The 23,733-nt window shown below is 39.8% G+C and overlaps 1 long non-coding RNA gene across 1 annotated transcript in view; it reads right to left on the reverse strand.

Annotated features, from left to right (window-relative positions):
• LOC130542729 (uncharacterized) overlaps positions 1–23,733 on the reverse strand; it is a 158,955-nt gene that overhangs the window by 113,313 nt on the left and 21,909 nt on the right. The window contains exons 5-6 of the long non-coding RNA XR_008957469.1: positions 8,465–8,641; positions 3,738–3,794 (exon numbers count right to left, since the gene is read on the reverse strand). This is a non-coding gene — a long non-coding RNA (uncharacterized LOC130542729). The remainder of the gene's footprint in view (positions 1–3,737; positions 3,795–8,464; positions 8,642–23,733) is intronic.

Raw genomic sequence — 23,733 nt, forward strand, 5'->3', positions numbered from 1 at the left:
TGCAAAAGGTATAACAGAGTGGTTGGACACCAGCAAAGGAGTTTGACAAGGCTGTCACATCTGTTCAATATTTCTACTGAAATAATCATGGGTATTGCTGTTGATGGTTACCATAGTGGTATTAAGGTTGGCAGAAGGAGATGATGTAATCTCGAGCATGCTGATGACATCCCAGCTGCTGAGTCTGTGGTTTCTGCCCGAAGAAAGCCAGTGCCTTCGACGAGGGATGATTTAGATGCTCATAATGGCAGCTGAAAAGCAGAATATTTTAGCAGCCGTGCAAACTGGGAGTGAATAAGGAAAGCAAGTGAAGGCGTATGCTACCCGTAGTTTATGATAGGTAGTGAGAGCCATGGCCCTCTGGCTTGTAAAACAGAACGCCTTGTCAGCATTCATGAGGATGAGGTCCAGAGCATAAAATGTCTGCCAGGGAGGCAGTCGGCTTCACATTATCTCACCCTGGGTCCTTTCTTGGTTCTCATTTAGTCCTGGTGTCTGATTAGTATGAAATAGCTGTGAGCGGAGCCTCAATTTACAGACTTTTACCAAAAGAGGAGACGAAGATCAACACAGAAATGCGGCTACTGTCAAGCTGAGTTAAATCCAGAGTGATGACGACAATATCTTCGTGAAGGAGAAGAATGACAGCAGGCTGAAAGAAAGCATCATCTGTTTCCAGAATCCCGGAACATTTCCTTCTGAAATAACTCATTCTGTGTGTCTTGATTTCCTGACAAGTAAATCTTGAAGAACAGAACTGGCATTTATCAGGGCAAACACTAGTATGGGGGTCTCTGGAAGGATTTGTGACAGGGTTTGTAAAAACTGTGTTTTTGAAGAATTCATTGCTATGTGAGGGTTCTTAGAATCTTCTTTGAAAATCAAAATCAAAATATATCTTTAGACCACATGCGTTTTTATGATTATGAAAATAACACATATTCATTGTGGAAAACTGAAATATGGAAAGAGGAAAAAATCATGCACATTCTCTTACTCAGAAATAATCAGAGAACATTTTGCCATTTCTTCTTCCAATATTTTATCTATCTATATTTATTTTTCATATAATTAGGATCCTACTTTATGTTTAATTGGTTTCCTGCTTTTCAAAAATTAACTTATCTGCACATATATTTCTGGCTCCTTCTCTGGATTGAAGGGTCATACTAGTGTTTGGGTTTCCTATAGGATAGCTAAATATTTTCAGTTAGAGCAGAGGAAAATCAAGGCCTAAAATTATCTATCCTTCGTAGACAGAAAATGACTCAGATTTGAGCAGCCCACTCTTGGAGACATAGTTCAAAGCTGCTGATTTTCTCTGAATACTCAACATGGAGGGGAGCTTGTGCCAAATTTCAGATTTCTTTTTCTTTCTCTTTTAAAAAAAATTTTTTATTTATTTAATTAATTTATTTGACAGAGCACAAGCAGGGGGAGCTGCCAAGGGAGAGGGAGAAGCAGGCTTCCCACTAAGCAGGGAGCCCAACATGAGGCTCAATCCCAGGACCCCGGGATCATGACCTGAGCTGAAGGCAGATATGTAATAACCAACTGAGCCACCCAGGTGCCCCCACATTTCAGATTTCTTTGGAAACTTTAATCTGAAAACCTGTTTCTGCTTTGTAAATTTATATGTAAGTTTGCCATCGGAAGACAACAACGTGAATATTCTTATAGTGTGATGGTAACCTAAGGCCCAGGGTGGGTTGGGTGGTGGGGCAAAAAACAAACTAGCCTTAGGCTATGGTAGATCTAGAAGGTACTCTGGAATGCCCTTTCCTTTTCTTGGTGGCAGGAGGCTTCCAGTTCCTCTAGCCTGAAACCTTGATGGAAATAAAAGTACCCTAAATGTTATCTGTATGCAGCATTTTATAATAGCTAAGTAATAATTTGTCTCACCACAGATTTTCAACTGTACTCAAAGATGCTCAATATTAAAAGGTGAAAAACAATGCTTTGTTATACCTATATGTTCAATATGCAAAGTGGGGCTGTTAAATAATGAGACTGAGTCTGTAAACTAAATAATTATATATCTTTGTATACACTCTTTGCATATGTTCTCTAGTAAGTGAAAATGGAAGGAACTCCAAAAATGAGTTTTCCGGGGCGCCTGGGTAGCGCAGTCGTTAAGCGTCTGCCTTTGGCTCAGGGTGTGATCCAGCGTTCTGGGATCGAGCCCCACATCAGGCTTCTCCGCTAGGAGCCTGCTTCTCCCTCTCCCACTCCCCCTGCTGTGTTCCCTCTCTCACTGGCTGTCTCTCTCTGTCAAATAAATAAATTTAAAAAAAAAATGAGCTTTCCCTCTTATGTGGTTACTGATTTCTTTTTTTTTCTAAGATTTTATTTATTTATTTATTTGAGAGAGAAAGAGAGAGCACAAGCAGGGGGAGGGGCAGAAGGAGAGGGAAAAGCAGACTCCCTACTGAGCAAGGAGCCCAAAGTGGGGCTCCATCCCAGGACCCCGGGATCATAACCTGAGCTGAAGACAGATGCTTAATGACTGAGCCAGCCAGGCACCTCGTGGTTACTGATTTCTTAGAAGTGAATAACTTCATGTTATACTAGGCATCTTGGGTTTTGCAAATAATAATGGTAGTATAATTCTTCAATCCACCATTAGCTTATTGCATAACCCAAGACAAGCTTTCATATTTTTTTTCATGGCTGTCTGTCCATCTGTAACTTGTAGCTTTGCCAGTGATTGTCCATGATCTAAGGAGAGGCTCTAAGGCCACAGGGCTCCATGTCCTCCTCAATAGCAGAAGTAAATGGTACTACCTGGTCAAGGTATCTCCATATCTAAACCCCATGGTTCTAAATCCTGGGTAAGAGACATCTGTAGAAAATACAAGTACTTTTTTTTTAGAATGTCAGTGTAAGTTGAGTGGGGATATTTTATGTGGAACCACTTTACTTATTCACAAGTATATTAATAGCTACAAATATGACCACATGAAAGATTTGATGGCAATAAATAATATAGGAGCACAGAACAAGGAATCAGAAAACCTAGGCCCTGATCAAACAAGCCCTCTAAAAAGTTTAGATTTAGCCTCCAATAAAAAGTTAACACCAAAATGTATTCTATCCCTACTCAGTAAATATCATCTTCAAATCTCCCATACTATGAGAATTGTACATCTTGCTCTGTGAATGCTACATTCCGTATCAAGCCCAAGATCTTCTTGCCTTCAACGCACTCTAAACTGCACTCATTCTGCATTTCTCATTTTTCTTACAGGTATGGGTGACAAAACTTCAAAATGATATAAACTATAAAATAAATATCTATGAATCCATATTGACATAAATAAATGATTGAATAAATAAGTAAATGACAGAGACAAATTTCCTTACAGAAGAATTCCAAATAATTTATATAGATACTCCTCCCTAGGCATGTGGGCTGGACTTAGTGACTTGTTTCCAAAGAATAGAGTATGGAAAGGGCCAGGGAGGGACTTCAGAGTGGAAAGGTCTGGCAAACACAACCTCAGCCAAGTGACTGAGGTTAACATCTCCAGTGATAAGCTACGGTGATAGCATGTACCTCCTGATGTGATGTGATAAAAATTCATCCTTTATGACGTCTTGTCTCCAAACTCCAGTCTAATCATGATAAGAACATCAGACAAACCCAAACTGAAGGACATTCTACAAAATAGCTAACCAGTACCCTTCAAAACTCTCAAAGTTGAAAAACAAGGGAAGACTGAGAGACTGTTACATACCAGAGGCAACTAGGGAGACATGATCACTTAACACAATGTGGAATCCTGGAAGGGATCCTGGAATGAAAAAGGGACATTAGTGGAAAAGCTAGTGAAACCCAAATACAGTCTGGAATTTATAAATAATACTGTACTAATGTTGGTTTCTTAGTTTTGGCAAATGTACCACCGGTATGTAAGATGTTACTGTTGGGGAAAGAGGATGATGGGAACTCTCTGTATTATCTTTGTAGCTTTTCTTTAAATCTAAATTTATCCAAAATAAAAAGTTTATTTAAAAAACAACATGACACAAAAGAATTGAAAACAGATAACTCAAACAAATACTTATACCTGAATGTTCATAAAAGCAGTATTCATAATAGCCGAAAGGTAGAAACACCCCAAGTGTCCATCAGTGGATGAATGGATAAACAAATTGTGGCATATGCATACAATGGAATATTATTCAACCACAAAAGGAATGAAATACTAATGTGTGCTACATCATGGAATAACCTAAATAACATTATGCTACATAAAAGAAGCCAGACATGAAAGGTCATGTGTTTTATGATTACAATTTTATGAAATATCCATAATAGGTCAATCCATAGAGGCAGAAACCAGATTGGTGGTTACCAGGGGCTGGGAAGATGAGAAAAGGGGAGTAATTGCTTAATGGATATTGGTTTTCTTTTGGGGAAATGAAAATGTTTTGGAACTAGAGAGATAGTGATTTTACAACATTGTAAATGTACTAAATGACACTGAACTGCTCACCTTCAAATGGTCAATTTTATATTATGTCAGTTTCACCTCAATAATAAAAAGGAAATATAATCTAAGTGTTGAGTTTGATGATAGTCTCAGCTAACAGACAGAGTACGGGAAAACAGATCTAGAGTAACAAATGGACCGACCATCCTCCAGAAGAATCCTTAGCAGGAAATTATAAAAGAATGAGTGGGAGCTAGGAATCTTCAAACAGGAAATGAAGAAACTGTCATCTAGAAAAAGAGATATCAAAGAACTTAAGACTGTATTTCTAGGAAATGTTATGCAGATAAGAAAACTCTTATTTAGGGATGCCTGGGTGGCTCAGTTGGTTAGGCGTCTGCTTTTGGCTCAGGTCATGATCCCCGGGTCCTGAGATCGAGTTCCGTATTCGCATCGGGCTCCTTGTTCAGCAGGGAGCCTGCTTCTCCCTCTGCCTGCCGCTCCCCCTGCTTTTCTGCTCTCTCTCCCTCTCTTTCTGACAAATAAATAAATAAAATCTTTAAAAAAAAAAACGCCTCTTATTTAAGTCAGGAGCAATTCTTCATTTTTAATGCTCTTCAACTTTTCTCCTAACATATTTTTCCAATGATCAAGAACAGGGTTCTCCACATCTAGAAGACAAACTCCACAAGGGAGATTATATCTATCTTTTTTTGCACTGAATCCTTAGAGCCTAGCATAATGCCTGGTACACCCTGGTAGACCTTCAGTAAAAATTAATTAAATTTATGAATTTTGAAAAATATGGGATATACTTTTGGTAACAATTAGTAATAAAAGATTTTGTTTTGATTTTTTTTACAAATGTTGCCACTATAATAATTAATGTGATATTGTTACTGTGTATTATTGTTCATCAATATACATATTTTTAAATCTTAATGAACTCTTCTGATTTAATGGCAAGTTTCTGATAAGAGTTCAAAAGACTATCATAAACCAACCTGTGTGCTTTATTTAACTAAGTATGGGCAAAAAACCTTGTTTTTAAACTCATTCATTCACACAGTTGAAATCCCCCATCCTTTGTCAGCATCCCTACGTCTTTGCCCATATTTACTGATATAGTAGCTAGAATTTTTAAAAAGATTTTATTTATTTATTTGAGAGAGAGAGCATGCAGTCACAGGTGGGGGGGGGTAGGGCAGAGAGAGAGGGAGAAGCAAGCTCCCTACTGAGCAGGGAGCCTGATGTGGGGCTTGATCCCAGGACCTTGGGATCATGACCTATGCCAAAGGCAGACCCTTAACTGCCTGAGCCACCCAGGCGCCCCAGTAGCTAGAATTTTAAAACATAGACTCCTTGAGCTAAAAACGAGGATAGAGAACTATCTGGATCTCGAGGAAGTCATTTTTTAATATTATAATTCTACTTGTAATCATTTATGTGGCAGTGACTGTGAACAACAACCAGTCACTCCCATCAGTGATTTATAGAGTAACACTGCATCTAGAGGGGATAGGTTAAGCTAACCTGCAAAGTTTAAAAGTTAAAATATGTAAGTCCAAAACTTTCCTTTATGTAAGAGCATTTTGTAGAATAACAATGTACTTGAAGGGCAGGCTCTCCAGACAAACTGTAGGAGTTTATTTCTCTGCTTCATCCATCACTGTGTGATCTCTGGTGAGAAACTGATTCCTTTAGGCTCATGTCCTCAACTGTCAAGAAGGGTGACAACAGTACTGACCTGACAGGCTGCTTGTGAGGACTGCTTGAGCCGATTGACCTAAAGCTTCCAGAACAGGACCATCAACTCATGTCAGCCATTATTATTATGATCACCAACATTACTATGTAATATTGTGATCATACAATGAAAAAGAGGCCTTTTAAAACTATTACCTCAGAGAAAAAGATTTTCCTTAGAAACAGGTAAGTTGCATAATGCTGTTATATTTTTGTACAAAAGATCTCCTTCCAGGCTTATGCATATTTTCTATAAGCAATAGTATTGAGGATTTGAAGAAGAAAGAGGAGTTGATGCAAAAAGGAAAACTATAATGGTGGAGGAGACATACCCTTCATTTTTAAGTTTTATAGCAGCCAAGTATCTCAGCCTCAGTAACTAACCCAAAGGATATGTGTTTTAAAACATCACCCAAATATCATTCCATTTAAAATTTTCAAAATATAAGTTTGGAGGCCAGAGAACATACTGGTTTCTTTCTGAGATACGTGAAACATTAATTCCTAAATTACATGATTTCTTTTAAGATTAATTTTAATAACTTAAAACATTCTCAGTAACATGAGTTTATAGAAACAATTGTTCATAAATAAATACTATACAAGTCAGGAAACCAGTCATAGATGAATCTACAGAAATAATTGTACTATAAGGTGTGAGTGCGTTAGGAAGAATAATCTGAAAAAACTTCTGTTAGCTGGAGAGAGGAAATTTGCTAGGTGAGATCTAGAACTGGAAACCAGTCAGCAAGTTCCCTTTCCCCAGTTCACTGTTTGTCATGCAGCCCAAGACAAAGCTCTCAATTTCATTATGGCTCTGTATCCCTGTCTCTAGCTAAATATTTGCCACTTATCCCCATTAACAGAGATGCTGTGAAGATTCAAGAGATAACATTAGTTAAGAACCATGACATGCACATAAACACAAAATCTTATCCCTGGTAAATATGATGGTTACCCTGGTAGGCTCTGTTAAAGATGTTTGGTGCTTGCCAATGGTGATGGTAAGAAGGATAAGCCAAGTGAGCAGCTCCCACATGACCTTGGTCCAGATTTGGGAGTGGCCAGATCAAGGTGGGCAAGGCCAAGGGTGGCCCTGTACATGGGGTGCCTGAGCATCTCTGAGGAGAACGAAATTCTAAGGTTGCCTCTGTCTCCAAGTGCCAGGACAGTTGGAGGTCAGTACAAGGAAGATTCGTTCAGCACTGGACAGCTCCCAGCCCAATGGAGTCCACCTGGGAGGGAAGAATGTCCTTCTTTCTCCCAAACTTTCCCAGGAGAAACTGAAGACTGTCACCAATGGCCTTTGTTCACTCGTCCAGAAGAGCAAAACCGAAAATACATTAAGCACTTCAAACCCTTCTTAATTACTGAAAATAACAGAAACAGCAATGGAGATTTGACTTTAATCATGCACTTGCAAGCATTTAAAAGCAATGACTTTTTTTTTTCTTTAAATTTAAATGTGCTCCTTCAGTACTGTGCATAGAAAAAAAGAAAACTTCATTTTCTGTCTTTGCCTTTTGGTTTTATAGGGACAAAATGTGGAATAAACTTCCTTAATTTTCACTTCAGTGTTTGCAGCTTAGGATTCCATTAATATATCCTTTCCCTCGGTTGTGCAGGGTCCTCGTTTGCAGTCAGTTCATTCCACACTGATGTATATTTCATTGCCCAAGGCTTAATTTTGATTTATTGTCCATCCATAAATTAGAAAAATATGCTCTGGAATTCCATCCCGCTGAAAAGCTGTGCCTGATGTCAGGGGACTGGGTGATATTTAAGATGTCAGAAATACATATTGGATTAGTGTGCTTTGTTTCCCCACAACAGCAGGTGTTTAATCATAGCTGATGGCTGAAGTTAAATGCATTAGGACAGCAGCAGCCAAGAAGATGGAGTTTTTCTAAACCATACAAACTCCAGGATAAATAACTCAAAACTAATTGTGTGTCCACATCTTAGATACATTTTTATTTACTTAATACATTAAACAATGAAAATAGCCTCTGGCACTTAACTTCATGTTTAAGGGGCCGTACAAATATTTTATATTAGTGAAGTGTTGGCTGTTTAAACATAATTACTATTTCCCTTTCTGGCCCTCTGGCGGCTTTATGTAAAATATTTCTTAAGAAGAAAAGAATAAAGGCTGAAATCTCTCAGTAATTCAAGAATAAGAAATTTTTAAGGTTTGCTTTTTGTTCTTCATACAGTTTGAATGTTTATATCCGTCTACATGCCCATTTTGCCATTATCCAAGTGATGCTGAATGTACTTACCAACCGGGCATTTTCTCTTGCTCTCTTTGTAAAGTACGGGATCTCTGCCATTATGTTTATATTAATTAGAGTTCTATGTGTATAGAAAAATGATCAGGCTTGGTCTGGAGCAATTTAACTAGAGGCTGGAGAAGAGACGCTTAGGAGAGCAAACATTTTCAAGGTGCAACCGGTGACCTGTAACAAGCCAGAGAGATTCATGGCGAGAATCGTATATTTTGACACAACAGTGATTTGATTAAAAGAGAAAGTAATGGGTTTAAACAGTCACTATGAGGATGTAGCCAGACTTTGGTAGCTTTTTGCAATTTACTTTACAGACCAGTGATATAGTGGGAGAGTGAACCTTTGCTGCTGGAAAAGGCCGCTTGGATTTGGAAACAAATATAAACAAAAATTGAGTGGTTGAAACTAGTTTCCCCCCCTCCCCCCCCCCCTTTTAAACAAACATCTATGGTGAAGGCAGGATAATACCAAGGAAGAGAAAATATTGAGGTCACTTTGAGAATGGAAATAGAACTGGATTTAATTTTTCTTGGATATTTTTAAAAGAATTAATTTTGGAGTCAGAATCAATTCAATCAGTCTGAAAAGAAAGGGAAAAATGAAAGTCTCTGCATCTTGAGAGAAATAAAAATTTGTATTAGAAAACTGAAATAGTAATTTATTTCACTTAGATAAGCAGTATATCCCCAAGAATAGCTAACATACCTAAGTTCAATGTAGCATCAAATTTAATTCTAATATAGTGCTTGAGACTAGTGCAGTGTGGTTTGAATTAAATAGCTTTAAAAAGAGGATTAATGAAACCTTGTTCACTAAAAAAGTGCGAATCACAAAACATTCTAATAGTATGATCCTATTAACATAAGAATACAAGAAAAAGCAAAATGAAAGACATTCTATCGTATATGTATGTATATGTCCAAGAATAATTATATCACCCCAGAAGAGGGTCTGAAAGCAAATTGAGAACAATATTTGTCCCCAAGAAGATTTTAACTTTTTATCTGTATACTTTTGTGTTGTTTGATTCTTATTCATACTGACATCTTAAGATATAACTTGTATAAATTAATTTTTAAAGAATCTCAGTAAAGCTCCGTTTTTAAGGAAAAAAAGAGGGCTATGACCTATTTCGATACATGTAATCTGCCTAAATAAAGATCAGTTGTGATTATTATCGTGGTAACTATGTGTTAAATGAAATAGTCATTCGATGTCGTTATAAGGTAAATCCTTTGAAGAAAAATTTTTAAGAATTACAGTCCCAGGGGAGGCGGGTGGGGGAATGGGCTAGATGGGTGATGGGTATTAGGGAGGACACTTATTGCAATGAGCACTGGGTGTTATATGTAAATGATGAATCATTAAATTCGACTCCTGAAACCAATATTACTATATGTTAACTAACTAGAACTTAAATAAAAACTTTTAAAAAATAAAAATAAATAAATTTTTAAAAATTACAGTCCTGGGGCATCATACTAGCTCAGTCGGTAGAGCATGGGGCTCTTGATCTCGGGATTGTGAGTTTGAGCCCCATGTTGGGGATAGAGGTTACTTAAAAATAAAATCTTAAAAAAAAATTAAGTCTCATAGTCTCAATGGGGTGTTCATATGGAGCAACCTCGCTGGTATCTTTGTTTTCTCTCTGGAAGCACATTTGCTCCTGCCCCACCCTCAACCCCAATGACCATGGTAAGGTGGCTGCTTCAACCACTAAGCATTTATTACGCTAGGCAATTCACGTTCCAAAAAACAATACAAAAGGGAAAAAACGGTATTAACAGTGCTCTTTGTCCCAGAATTTTTTTTTTTTAAAGATTTTATTAATTTATTTGACAGAGATAGAGACAGCCAGCAAGAGAGGGAACACAAGCAGGAGGAGTGGGAGAGGAAGAAGCAGGCTCCCAGTGGAGGAGCCTGATGTGGGGCTCGATCCCAGAACGCTGGGATCATGCCCTGAGCCGAAGGCAGACGCTTAACGACTGAGCCACCCAGGCGCCCCTGTCCCAGAATTTCTAATAATAATATTTCCTTGGCAGAATTTTATGTTTTTCACAAGTCTGATATTTAAAGTGATACGGTTGGTGCTTTGGGTTTTTTTTTTTTAAGAAGGTTGTAAAATGCATTTCTCATTTATTACAATCATTTTCATACCGTTTAATATCGTTTCCTGTTTTGCAACTGATATCCTGAAGTTCTTCAACTATTTTAACTCAACGAGTGTCATGTTTTTGGAAAAAAATAAATATGGGGCATTAAGACTCTCACTCCAAACTACAGCATATTCTTTCTCATATTTTTAGTCTGAGGGGTGTAGGTCTGCCCCCCACCTCAAGAAAGAGGCCCTGAGATGACGAGTTTTGGCAGGAGGTTTACTGGAGGGTGCTCTTTGACAGGAGAGAAAAGGAAACAGGAATGGAGGGGAGGAAAAAGGGAGGGAGGGACTACGCCATCACCACAGAGGCCTCAGCTGATCCACAGGGAGCTCCGGGCTGGGTGGTCCTGGAGGGTCATTCTCCCTTTGTGCCTCACAAGGGCCAGTCCTAGGATACAGGTTGACCCTGGAAGGGATTGTAACTTTGGGCAATTTTGGGCAAGGGAACTCCCTTTAGCAGAGGACAATTCCTGGAAAGGAATTTGACTGGGATTCCTCAGCAACCAACACTTCCAGCAGCTGTAGGAATAAGTGCCTTGGTCTTAAAGGGGGCTCTGAGTGGTGCACCCCATATCCACCACATTGAGTTTCCAAGTCTGATTATCTTCATTTTCATCTACAAAAACAATGTTCATTAAACAGTGGCCAGAGCCACTCTCCAAAACAAAAGGAAGAAAGGAGCAACATTCACTGAAGAAAAAGCACGAGAAAACATAATTCCAAGGCATTTTTGGTAAATGAGGCTCAAAGTAGAAGGGTGAAAAACATTCCATTTTGTCATAGAAACAGCAAAGCAGGGAAAGAAAATGATATAATGAGTGCCTCTGAGATTTTGTTTCCAAATTTTCTTGATTCTCTCATACTGTAGGACTATTTTTTGCTTTGTTTCTTGTGTTTGTATCGGAAATAATTAACGACACATCTTATGAATGGGTCTGGAGACTATTAACTAGAATTTTCTATTATGCATGCAATAGAATGGCTCACATATACATTACATCAAGTACCTGATATATTGGTCTGAAAGTCAAAAGTGAAGAACATCAGGCACCCATGACTTTCCCTGGTTTTCTGTTTCAAAGAAACCTGGTTCTAAGAGGAGCTGGCACAAAGTGGATTTGCAGAATGAATGGGGAAAGTGGGCCTTATCAAATGCTCAGGGGCCAAGGAGGACAGCTTCTGGACTGGGAAGAGCATTGTCGACTTGTCCTCAACATATGACAACTTGAACTTGACTCTGCCTTAGCAGCCTGGAAATGGAATGGGCATATTTGACAAATGACATTAATTTAGTTATGTGGGAAGGAGAAAACATAAATGCTTTAAACTTGTTCACAAGAATGCTCTGATAGCCTAAGTAGAAAACATGTCTGAAAATGAAAAAGCCTGACATATTATGTTTTCCTAATACATCACACAGGAAATAAGATTCCACAAGCATTACCCAAATAGTCCTCCTCCAGATAGTCTTTAAGGAAATCCAAATCCTGCTTGTTCTAACACATAAGAAAATGAAGATACACAAAGTAAATATTTGTTTCTAAACTTCTTCACATATTTTTTAGAAGATTTATTTATTTATTTTAGAGAGAGAGAGTGAGCGCGTGCATGAGCGAGCACACAAGTAGGGGAAGGGGCAGAGAGAGAACCTCAAGCAGACTCCCCACTGAGCCCGGAGTCCTATACCCATGAGATCCCACAACCCATGAGATCATGACCTGAGCTGAAACCAAGAGTCGGATGCTCAACCGACTGAGCCACCCAGGCGCCCCTAAACATCTCCAATATTAACACTCTAACACATGTGTTTGTATCCATATAAAAAGTTTGATAGGGGCAAAAGATAGGCATATACTGAGTGGCAAGAATGGGGGAGCTCATTGTCTACAATTAGGATTACAAGATCTAGGATTATTAAGCACCCAATCTATATCAGTTATTACAATTATTATTAGGATCTCTCACTCTTGGATTTGAAGTTTGACCCTTCATTACTGGTTCCTTTAAAGTTTAACGCTTAAAGATAGTTTGTGTGGTAAGAGCAAATGTGGAAGTAAGCAAGGAGAGATAGGAGACAAGTAGGGGAATATGCAAGACAACAACAACAATAAACTATGACAAAGGAATGTCCCAATAATTATAGTAATAGCTAATATAGGTTGGGTGCTTTCTGAGATTTCCTTCTCAGAGGTTTACATATGTTACCTTAATAATCAGAGCAATAACTCTAAGAATTTGAACTGTCATCTTCTCCACTTCTACAGATGAGGAAATTGAGGCTTGGTGAGGCTAAATATCTATGTAACACGGATAGGCGGTGGTATCAGCAAAACCATAGCTCAAGAAGGCCACTCTGGGTAAGAGCGGCTTATGCCTCTGTGTAAAACCGTATCTGTCTACAGACTCTTGAAGGTTAGGGCTGCCAGACACCTTCAAGATCCAGAGACCATACTGCCCAAGCCCCTCCCCCTGCAGGCAAGGAAACTGAGGCCCAGAGCAAAAGACAGGGTAGCTCTACATCGCTTCTGTGGTCATGTATGTTATTTCCCAGAAAGATATGTAATTACATGATAAATGATACTGTGGTCTGCAATATTTCTATTTGCTCTGGTAATAAATCATCAGGACATTGAAACGTCCTGGGTTATCTGACCAGACCCACAGTCTTTACTTTCAAGTGGATTGTAGAACTAAGCACACTGACCTAGCTCGCCAGAATTTTTGGATCCTTGGATTCCCTTGAAGAGTGTTTCTGAGGATCAACTGAATCAGGGCTGATTTTTCCTGGAGTTCTGATGCTATTATATGCTGGGACAATGACAGCAGCCTCGGCTATATAGAACTGAGAAGACTCAGTAATGCTGTAAAGTCTAGGAGTTGATTTTCAGGAGGAATCCCTAGGGGCCGCAGCAGCAATGTGGCCCTTGTTAGTCTTGCGTTCATGAGCTTAGAGATGCCTGAGAGTGGGACTCAGCTAAAGGATGAGGACACCCCCAACAACCTTGGCTGAGGATTTTTATTTCAGGAGAAGGGAACACTTAAAGACTTATCACTTCTTCAATTGTGGAACTGGGTTATCCCTATACCCTACCTGACATTACAAAGAATGTACTTTAAGCCAACTGATTTCTGAGCTTGACAAGGATCACTCTTTTGTCAGAAAACGCAAGGGGCTTGCCGGTTTCCAGTCAAAGGCTGAAAAGCATCTGCATATACTAAACAAAATCGGGTTTTCCTTATACCTCTCTTATAAGGAATTCTTAGCTACTCCAAAGAATCATCATGTATTTATTCAGCAAACCCTGATTCAGGTTAGGCTGGAGGAATTTACTTCAGTAACTGAATTACAGTCACCCAGTGGTTTGGTGACAGATTCTGTGCTACAATTTAAGTATTTTGAGCTAACATTTTACATCCCGAAAATACACCAAACTGGTCTCTTAGGCTTCATTGTTTTGGGATCATTCCCTGTTGCTAAGTTTTCAAGTGTCTGCCCTCTGTTCCCGGAACACCGTGTGCTTTGTTCAGTGACAAGTCATTGGGAGCTGTCACACCATCCTTCCTGCTTTGGAAAAGCCCCAGATCTCTCTGCTCACCTTCTCTTGTCTTCTTAAATGAGAACTAAAGCTTGGGATCTTGTGATGTCATTTTCATTGCTCGAATTGATATATCCTTAAATAGACACAGAGTGTTACATGGTAAAAACAACCCTGTGCTGTGAAAATAGGCCACCCTGTGTTTAGATAAGACACTTAACCTCTCTGAGCATTTTTCATCTCTAAAATGGAAATAATGATTCCTACCTCATAGGATGGCTGTAAAGCCTAATGATACAAGTATACACTGTTTGGCATATAGTAGATGCCCAATAACTGGTAGCCACCATCACTGTCAATTTTCTAAAAATAAGGATTATTCCAATGAAGTTTTTCTATATAATACTCAGCATAAGAGGATAGAAGAGCAGGTATGAATGGTAAATCAAACTTTAATTGAGCCTTCTCAGGCTGTGGACAAATATCAAAGGGTAGCTGCTCCACCTGGGTCCCCAGAAAAGGTCCAACTAGTCCAGAGGTGGTAACATCATGGGAAGAGAAAGAGAAGTAAGGAACTTCAGATGAGGACGTGATTTCCCCCACTGCCCCAGCACACTTGGCCCAATGCCCTCCAAAACCAGAGATGAATCAAGATGGCCTCTCTACCTCCCCTCCCAGTCTCCCCCGCTCCCCGCCCCCACTTTCTAGCAGAACCAAAGCCACAGACCAAAGTACCCTAAATCACAACTTCAGGACCTTCCAAGCCAGCAGCTCAAGAACCCGTCACCCTTTTTCACTTGTGATTTATACACATGTATACGGGTTTTTTTTTTTTTTAAGTGAGGTATTAAATGAATCTGACAGTCCTACCTCACTATTACAGTGATTATATTTTTAAAAGGCCTGCAAAGGTTTTAGCTTGTCAGTCCACCTAGGTAGAACTGTATTGAAGACTCTCTGCTGCCTGTTTTTATCCACATTACCTAAGAATAAATGCAGGCTAACACCCATTCCTAACAGGAAACTAGAAAACACATGTAGAAAACAGCGTGCAATATATAAAGACAAGCGCAAAAACTAGAAGATACAGAAGGGAACCTAGAACATGAAAACAACTATGTGAGAATGGTAGGAATGTGGGAAATTTCTTTCTTCTAAAAATTATTTTCATTTGGAATAATATTATTTCTAGGATTAACAAAATTCCCACATTGAGAGTAGGGAACACCCGTCTTCTAAGGGATTCTTAAAATTAATGTCAAACTTTTCTAACAAAAAAGAAAACAAATGAAGACACAAACATTTTAAAGTCTACTGTCTTCCTTCTTCAGCTCTCCAAATACGTGGTGATACACACGCTTAGATAATGCAGCTGTTAATGCACACATTGCAAAAAGCTGATATTTATATGGTATTATTCCTAATGATGCAGCATTGGCAAGAGAGGCCTCTCTTGGTTTTTCTTTTCGTAATAATGAATTCTAATATTTTGACTTACAAATCACACAAAATTAGAAGGGAAAGCTTATCGATTCAAAGACAAAACTGGTATCCAAAAACTCCAGACAGGCTAGAAAGAAGGATCAGCTCTAATGAGAAGGCATTTAACATATATTAAAGTAATGTCCTACAGCTGGCTACAAAACACTAACTGCCAAAGTAGAGAGTGAAACATCTTACCAAGAGCTAGGAGACTAGATTAAGGGCTTTTATTGTCCACAACTTCAGTAGAAGTGAACAACGTCCTAAAGCTGCTCTAAAAGCTAAAGGAATTTTAGGTCCATTTTCGGAAGAAGGAAGGCAAAGATTCTCCTGCAGAGAACCTAATGAAACCAAAACCCGGATATAGTTTTCAGAAACTTGGATGAGCTGTCACTAAAGGATTTCCCCTGGGGGTCCTGGCAAAGTTCTTTCCAACTCTATGATTCTAATCTCTCAATTCCCACTGTAGACCAAGGGTTCATAATCCAGAACACATGGATTCTATACAGAATTGTGAACGGGTTTCAAGAGACCGGCAAGCATTCTGGCAGCAAATGCCAAATGGTCTGCTCCCTATGAAATAATAATACAAGGCATTTAAAGACTAATGTTCTCGATCAGTGAGTCTCAAAGGGGGTAATGCTATCACCCAGAAGACAGCGCATTGCCACCTACAGAATAGTCTCAGCCCCCCACCTGGCTGAACAATTTCAGATGTTCGGACTTGGATGTTAGACACATGTAGGTGAGAAAGCCTTTGGTTACTATCTTAAACTCCATGCTGCATATAAACGCAAGGTATTTTCACATCATTTTAAAATACAATGAGTTTTCCACATATACAACTACTATGTACACTGTTTTGTCTGCAACTTTACCAAGCATCATTCACCACTTTGGAAAATCGGGTTATTGACAACAATGCAGCCGGTGGGTTTGGAGTTTCCTCAAAATACTTCCAACAGTCCACATCCAAATCGGGATGATTCTGCATGTATGAGCAAATATATTTAGCCCTTATTTCAAAAAGCCAGCTATAGGGGCTCCTGACGGGCTCAGTTGGAAGAGCAAGCTACTCTCTATCTCAGGGTGGTTAGTTTGAACCCTGCCATGGATGTAGAGGTTACTAAAATAAGTAAGTTTAAAAAAAATTAAAAACAAGAATTACCAAAAAAAAAAAAACAAAACAAAAAACCACAAATGTCAACTATAACGAAAAAGGATGAACAACTATCAATTGAACAATTTAAAATCAAAATTTGTTGTAAAGTGGTATAAGCATTTGACTACTTCAGTCTATACTTGTCATTTTGGAGAAATACACGGAAGTTGTTACCTTTTCCTTTACAATTAGGTCATCGTATTTTCCCTTTTCCTCTCCCTCCCTTCCTATCTGTTCCTTGTTCTTTTCTTTCTTTTTTTTAAATCATGTGTTTGAGTAGATTATATTATTCAAGACGTTCATGCCTGCATAGCAGAGAGATATTACAACATATTTACGATGAAAAGAGGGTTTTTGGCACGGAACACTGTGTTGAGTCGCTGCCGCACAGACTTGCCCTTGAAAGTGTTGAACGTTCTGCGCTCTCAAAAGAAGGTCCAGCACTGGGACGTATGGAGTGGTCTGAGCCTCCTCGGGAACAAGATGTAAAAAAAACAAAACCAAAAAGCCACCCGGCTCTCTGCGTCCCCCGCCCTCACGCGGGCCCAGGCTCTGCCCCCGGCGGCCTGCAGAGGCCCGGGCCTCAGCGCCCGGCCGCGCTCGCGTCCTAGGTCCAGGCCTGGCCGCAGACCCAGCCACCCGTGCCCTCCGCGGCCAACGCCCCTCCATTAGGGCCGCTGTGGCCCCCGACTTCCTATTATTGTTTTTTAAAAGAAAAAAAATGTAAATCATTACTCAGCTCAGCTCAGTCACCAGGCAAACTGTGTTTAATAAATTAGCTTAATCTATTCCGCAAGTGGTTTGTGAGTGCAGTGTTTCCTCCAGTTAAGGAAAACATTTATATTCTCTCTCTGCCCTGCGCTCCTAGGCGCCCGGAGTCCCTTCTCGGGCGGGCGCAGGGGGCCGGCTCGGGCTCCGGCGCCCTCCGCCCTCCGCCCTCCGCCCGCCAACGGCGCGCCTCCAGCCCCTGGGCCCGCTGCCGGGAGGGCAGTTGGTGGCCGCGTGGCTCCGTCCCCCTTGGGCCCCTGGCAGCCGCCCGGGGCGCTGGTACCCAGCCTGCTTCCTCGCGGCCCAGATCCCCACCCCGCGCACATTCCACTCTTCCAAAGGGGCCTCTTTAACAGCTCCCCATGAAATAATAATTCATTATGTCACCAGGAGGGAAGAAAGGGAGTGTAAGTGTCTTGATGGGATTAGAGGAAACCCCCGCAGAGATGATTTAGGGGCCGTGATAATTCATTTAATAGGGGCCTGGGGCAAATTGCTAGACAGGGAAATGGAACTGAACGAGCCTAGAAAGGGCGCACGACAAGGCTGTGTGGGAGAGCTGGCTTCATTAGCAATATTTAAGAGATTTCATTTAAGAATGAGTCATAAAATGCAGTCCTATTTTATCCACCTGGTTTGGTGGCCTTTAGCTTTCCTCTGCATGAATATTAAATTTGAAATGGCACTACAGCAACACATTTTGGAAAGTGTTCTTTGGGCTGTTATTTGTATGGTTGGTTTAGTTTCTCGTTTGTTAACCTTTTAAAATGAATATCATTGAAAATGGATAACTGTACAACCAGAACTCGGGAAGATTAGGGGGAATATAATGCTTTAGAAGAGGTTGTTACTCAACTAGGTAAAGGATTTAAGTTTTTATTGATCAAAACACAAAAGGCATAGAGAGTGCGTCAGTAAATGGCAAATTACTTTGACAATTCCCAATTTTCATGCAGATTTTGTGAAGCTGCCCCATTCAAAGCCACCACCAGCAGCCTGAATGAGACCACAAAGCAGTGCACACAGATGGGGCTTGCCCACAGACACCCTGAAAAGTCAAACACACTTCAGGAAAATACACCCAGAAAGTGTTTTCTTGGACAGATAATACTCCATTTTGTTTCCAAAAGGCAAAGACAAACTCTAGTTTGACTGTAAAACATTTTCTTCAAACGTAGAGTTTTATCTATTGGGGGGTGGGTGGGTGGGTAGGGTAGGGGTTGCTTGAGATTTTACAAACCCAAGAAATTTAAATGTGGAAATGCAGCGGTTCTAATTACAACTATAATGAAAAGACATTTTCTCTTTTGGTTTGGTTTCAGTGGCTACTTCCCCACACACACATCTGCCACTAAATCGACAGTCCCAGCCAGGAAACATTTTAGCAAATACACAACCTTCACTACATTGCGTCCCACACATTTGTGTGGCCTAAAGCTCTTCCCTCCAAAAGTCTTATATCTGCAAAATAAAGCAATAACTTTGATCCTCTCCTTTTTAATAGGAAAAATAGTTCTTCCAGATATTCTGCATGCATTTTTTTTTTAATCAAAGCTGCATTCTGTTATTTTAACAAAACAACTGGCAGGTCTCTATTCACAGAGCTGCTCTAGCCACATAGGATACATAAGATGCATAATTAATATGTCCTTTAAACGACTTTCTTAATCAAAAAAGACACTAACTATATGTAAAATTATTCACTTTACATATATTGGTTTGTGTAATTTTCCACAATGACAGTAAAGTTGGTAGCTAAATATATTTTTATATATAACAGAACTTAGCAAATGTGTTTTGTAAGGCATGCTTGGTGAGGGTAGTATTAATATCCTCCTGTTTATATTCCACCATCTCCTAGTAAAGAGGTTATATATTATAGAGAGTTGTAAACTACTTTGAAATATAGTAAGAGGATCTGTTTCATATAAAATAAAGGTCACTAATGTACTATGTAGTCAGTCTCCGGACAAAGACAAGCATCATTTAAGGCTGTTCATTTCCCGTCCGAGCCTCTTCCCAGTCCTCGGACTCTTGGCTTTTCTCAGGGCGTCCCCTTAGAGAAAAGCATTCAGGACCAGCCATGGTCAAAGCCGGACCAAGTTCTGATAGGCAGTTCCTCTTGGACTTAAGAACTTTCATTCCTTCCCTCCTCTTGTGAACAGTCATTCTCAGCCCGACTATGGGGAACCCAAAATAGGAAATCTGTTTGCAATATTTTTGCTTTTCTGAAATAGGATGTAGTAGAAAGCAAAGACGCTCCAGGAAATGGATATGTACATATACCCAAACTGCTGAGTCTTGCCATAACTGATGGCGTTGAACTGATACCACAGGTTTAGACAGCTTCAAGCACACCAGAGTCTGTTTGGGGAACCTATTGTGTGCAGATACAGGGACCACAGGGAGGAGCTACAAATGCAGACACCGACTGCAGTTTCCTGGGAGCCCAGCTCCCACACACGCGTCAGCAGGCTCAAAGCCACCCGTCTTCCAACAAAGGGGGCAGAAATGTGACGTTATACACATAACCAAATACTTCCTCCAAGACTGAGGTGTTGGGGACAAGAGATTTGAAACCAAGAAAGATAGGAGTTGGGTGGGCAAGGAAATAGAAATACTTTTAAAGTCCCATTTTTCTGGGGCGCCTGGGTGGCGTAGTTGTTAAGCGTCTGCCTTCGGCTCAGGGTGTGATCCCAGCGTTCTGGGATCGAGCCCCACATCAGGCTCCTCCGCTAGGAGCCTGCTTCTTCCTCTCCCACTCCCCCTGTTTGTGTTCCCTCTCTCGCTGGCTGTCTCTATCTCTGTCAAATAAATAAATAAAATCTTTTAAAAAAAAATAATAAAGTTCCATTTTTCTAATAATAAAGTCCAGGGTTTCTTCTCATTAAGCAAACAAACACAGGTGAAGAAAATGCATAGCTAATTATTCAAGTTATCTTCCCTTTATTAAAAATATTAATCTTTAAGATACTAAATATTATGTCTGAGGACCACACAATATTAAAAAAGAAAAGCCTTTATGTGAATGACCCAGATGCCCTCCGAGATGGCAGACGGGCCTCTACAACCCTCTCCCCCCTCTCGTGCACCTCCCTCAGAACAGGTGTGGACCCCAAGTCCCTGACAAAGCACAGGAGATAGCTGCTTTGGAAAGCTGAAACGACTCTTGTTTCAATAATGTGGGTGAAAGACATTGAATTTAATTAAAATAAGTTTATACTATAAACTGGCCTAAGCTTTGTGGAAACTAATTTGACAATATGCATCAAAAGCCTTAAAATGTTCCATTTACTCTAATAATTCTATCTCTGGGACTAGTTTCTAGGGAGATATCTGAAATGCAAACAAAGACATAGGTAAAAACATGTTTATCTTTGATATTTAGAGTAATAAGATAAAATCAAAACCACCCAAACATCCAATAATAGGAAATAGTGAAGTAATATAATGGAATTTAATAAATCCATATTCAATTTTATAGAATGCTCTGAACTGTGTAAAACAATACAGAGGAGAGAAATGTTAACATGATTATCTCTCGGTAGTGGGAATATGTGTTTTCCCCCCATATTTTGTAAGTTTTCTATAATGAGGATGTATTACTTTTCTAATAGACAGCTTTTTATGTAACATACCGATTTTACACACACCTACATGTACACACAAAATTCATTAATTCTTTCAGCGTTTATAACATAATAAGCTGACAGGCAAACCAGAAATCTGAGAGTCAAAATAAAACTAATGTCAGCTAGTTAGATGTTTTTCCTTTAAATAACCACATAAAAATAATTCATGTCAAGCAATGCATATCTACATGTTTTCTTCTTTATCTAATAAATAAACTTCATGTCTAGTTATCATTGTGATTTTCTTCCATGGACATACATAGGTGGAAAATATTCCATGTTTTGGTAAGAAAAATCAAGCTTTCAGGGGGCCAGTCCACATCTCATCACCATCACCTACAGTTCACAGTTGCCACTCGGGGTACCCTTATTTCTTTATTATCTACACAAATAGTAGCAAATGGCAAATTTGTGAGGACATCTGCTTTCAGGCAGGCCATTGCAGTATCTGCAAAAATCTGTTTTCAGCAGCAGACTATCCAGAAATTTGACCCCTTGGCTCTTTTCTTCCTTTTTTTTTAACTAGGTCAAGTGGCTGTCCCTGTAGCACCATCAGTATATTCAATAAAAATCAAGTATATCTTGTGTTTGAAACATACATTATAAATAGATGTATAGATGGAGCAGATATTGAGAAAAGAAATGGTAAAGATTATGAATATTAAGATTTATATTAATCTATAAGCCTATTAAAGTACAGTAAAACCTGTCCTTCAGACCACCTTTTTAAAGATATCACCTCCCTGATGGGACCACTAAATTTCGGGCCAAATTATTTTCCCATAAAGAACAATGAAAAGAAAATGATTATATTAAGACTACTTCTACTATGGTTTCTTTTCATTGTTCCGCCAAAAATGATTCCAAACAGTAAAATAACATTGATTTTGACCTTGTTAATGAACCTGAAGAACTTCATGGAATACTGAAACACCGATTTCCATTTTTAACAGGAAAAAAACCGGACCCTCTGCCTCACATTGTCGAAAACACCAGCAGCAGGTAGGGATAATTTCATTGGTATTCAGAAGATGTAGCTTATCTTGATATTGCTAATGTTTCGTAAGGTTTGTCATGTGGATTTTTCTTTGTGCCTAAAGCTGGAGATGATTGTGTGATTTGTAAAATATTGAAGAAGCCTTCAAACCGCGAGGTTTATTGCATTTCTTTTTGGAAACAAGGATTCTCACATAAGAGATTACTGAAGCGATTTTCAGTTTTCCAAAATGCCACTCTCCCGGGGAACAACTTTCTCTCCTTTGGCCCGCAAGGCCTCCCTGTGGCTTTGACCGGCTTTCCTTCTAAACAAAGCAGCCATGCCATCCACACTCCCTGAGCCCCCCTTGACGTGGGCCCTGGTTCTCTTAATCAGGTTCCCCTTCAGCTCGCTCACGCCGGTCCAAACGCCTGAGGCCCTCCCCACCCCTGTGTTGGACGTTCAAGGCATATTCCCTAACTGTTTAAGTCTCTGGAATTGCTTTTCTATGCAGCCTACCAAGAACACAACATGATGGTTTTTTTCATGTCTTCTCCAATATCCATCTACTTAAATAGGACTTCTCAAAAATTGCATAGAAAGAAGGATTAGTCAGGTGTCGATATCCTTTAAATGACTCATATTGCACAAATGGCACATCTTCAAATTCTCCAATAAAAGGTAAACAGGTGAACAACAACTGCACGTTTTCAGGCCTCTTTGGGGGGCTCTGCAACACCCCAGAGCCTTGAGGGCAGGAACGCAGTCTGGTGTGTGTCCCTGTGGTTGGCTTTGAGCCCAGGGCCTGTGGTCATCAGCTCCCAGCAAGCCAGTGTGGAACTTAACCAAGTTCCTGCTCACACCACCCATCTTGCCCTCATTTTTCAGCGGGAGGTCACTGGGCAGTCACCAGCTCAGAATCACAATCTCTTGGTGCTGAAAGGGGTCTTGGAACACACTGGCCTGGCCCAGCCTTCCCATCTTAGAGTTACTGAGGTCTTGAGGGAAGACATGTCTCAAGTGGTATCAATACACATAGCCATGAACCTCAGGTGTGAAAATCACAGGTGCTTATTTCTATTCCTACAAAGAAGAGACCCATGATGATGAAGAAGAAGAAAAACAAGGAAGAGGAAGAGGAGGAGATTTTAGTTGACAGCTTATGGTAAGAAGCTGCGGTGTGAGCTCAAAAATCAACTACAAATATTCACAACTTAATCCTTCAAACACTGGTGTGTCATAACAATACATTTTCTTTTTTCAAGCAGGATTTATTTTTTTCAGTATGAGATGGAGACAGTAAGACACAGTGGACAGTGAGTGAGATATGGCACTTAGTAACTTGAGTGTGAATTCCAGCGGTACCTTTTGCTAGCTGTGTGACTCTCTCTCTGGGCCTCAGCTTCCTCATCTGTAAAATGGGCACAATAATACCACCTGTCTCCCTAGTCATTCGAAGAGCAAAGGAGATAAAAGATGTCGATGCATCATGTGAGGCAAAAGGAAGTTGTTTGTTGGCTTGAAAATGAACTCCAACGCCCATGCGTGT

The sequence above is a fragment of the Ursus arctos genome, unplaced genomic scaffold (genome assembly GCF_023065955.2).
Source record: "Ursus arctos isolate Adak ecotype North America unplaced genomic scaffold, UrsArc2.0 scaffold_5, whole genome shotgun sequence".
In the NCBI taxonomy this organism is placed as follows: domain Eukaryota; kingdom Metazoa; phylum Chordata; class Mammalia; order Carnivora; family Ursidae; genus Ursus; species Ursus arctos.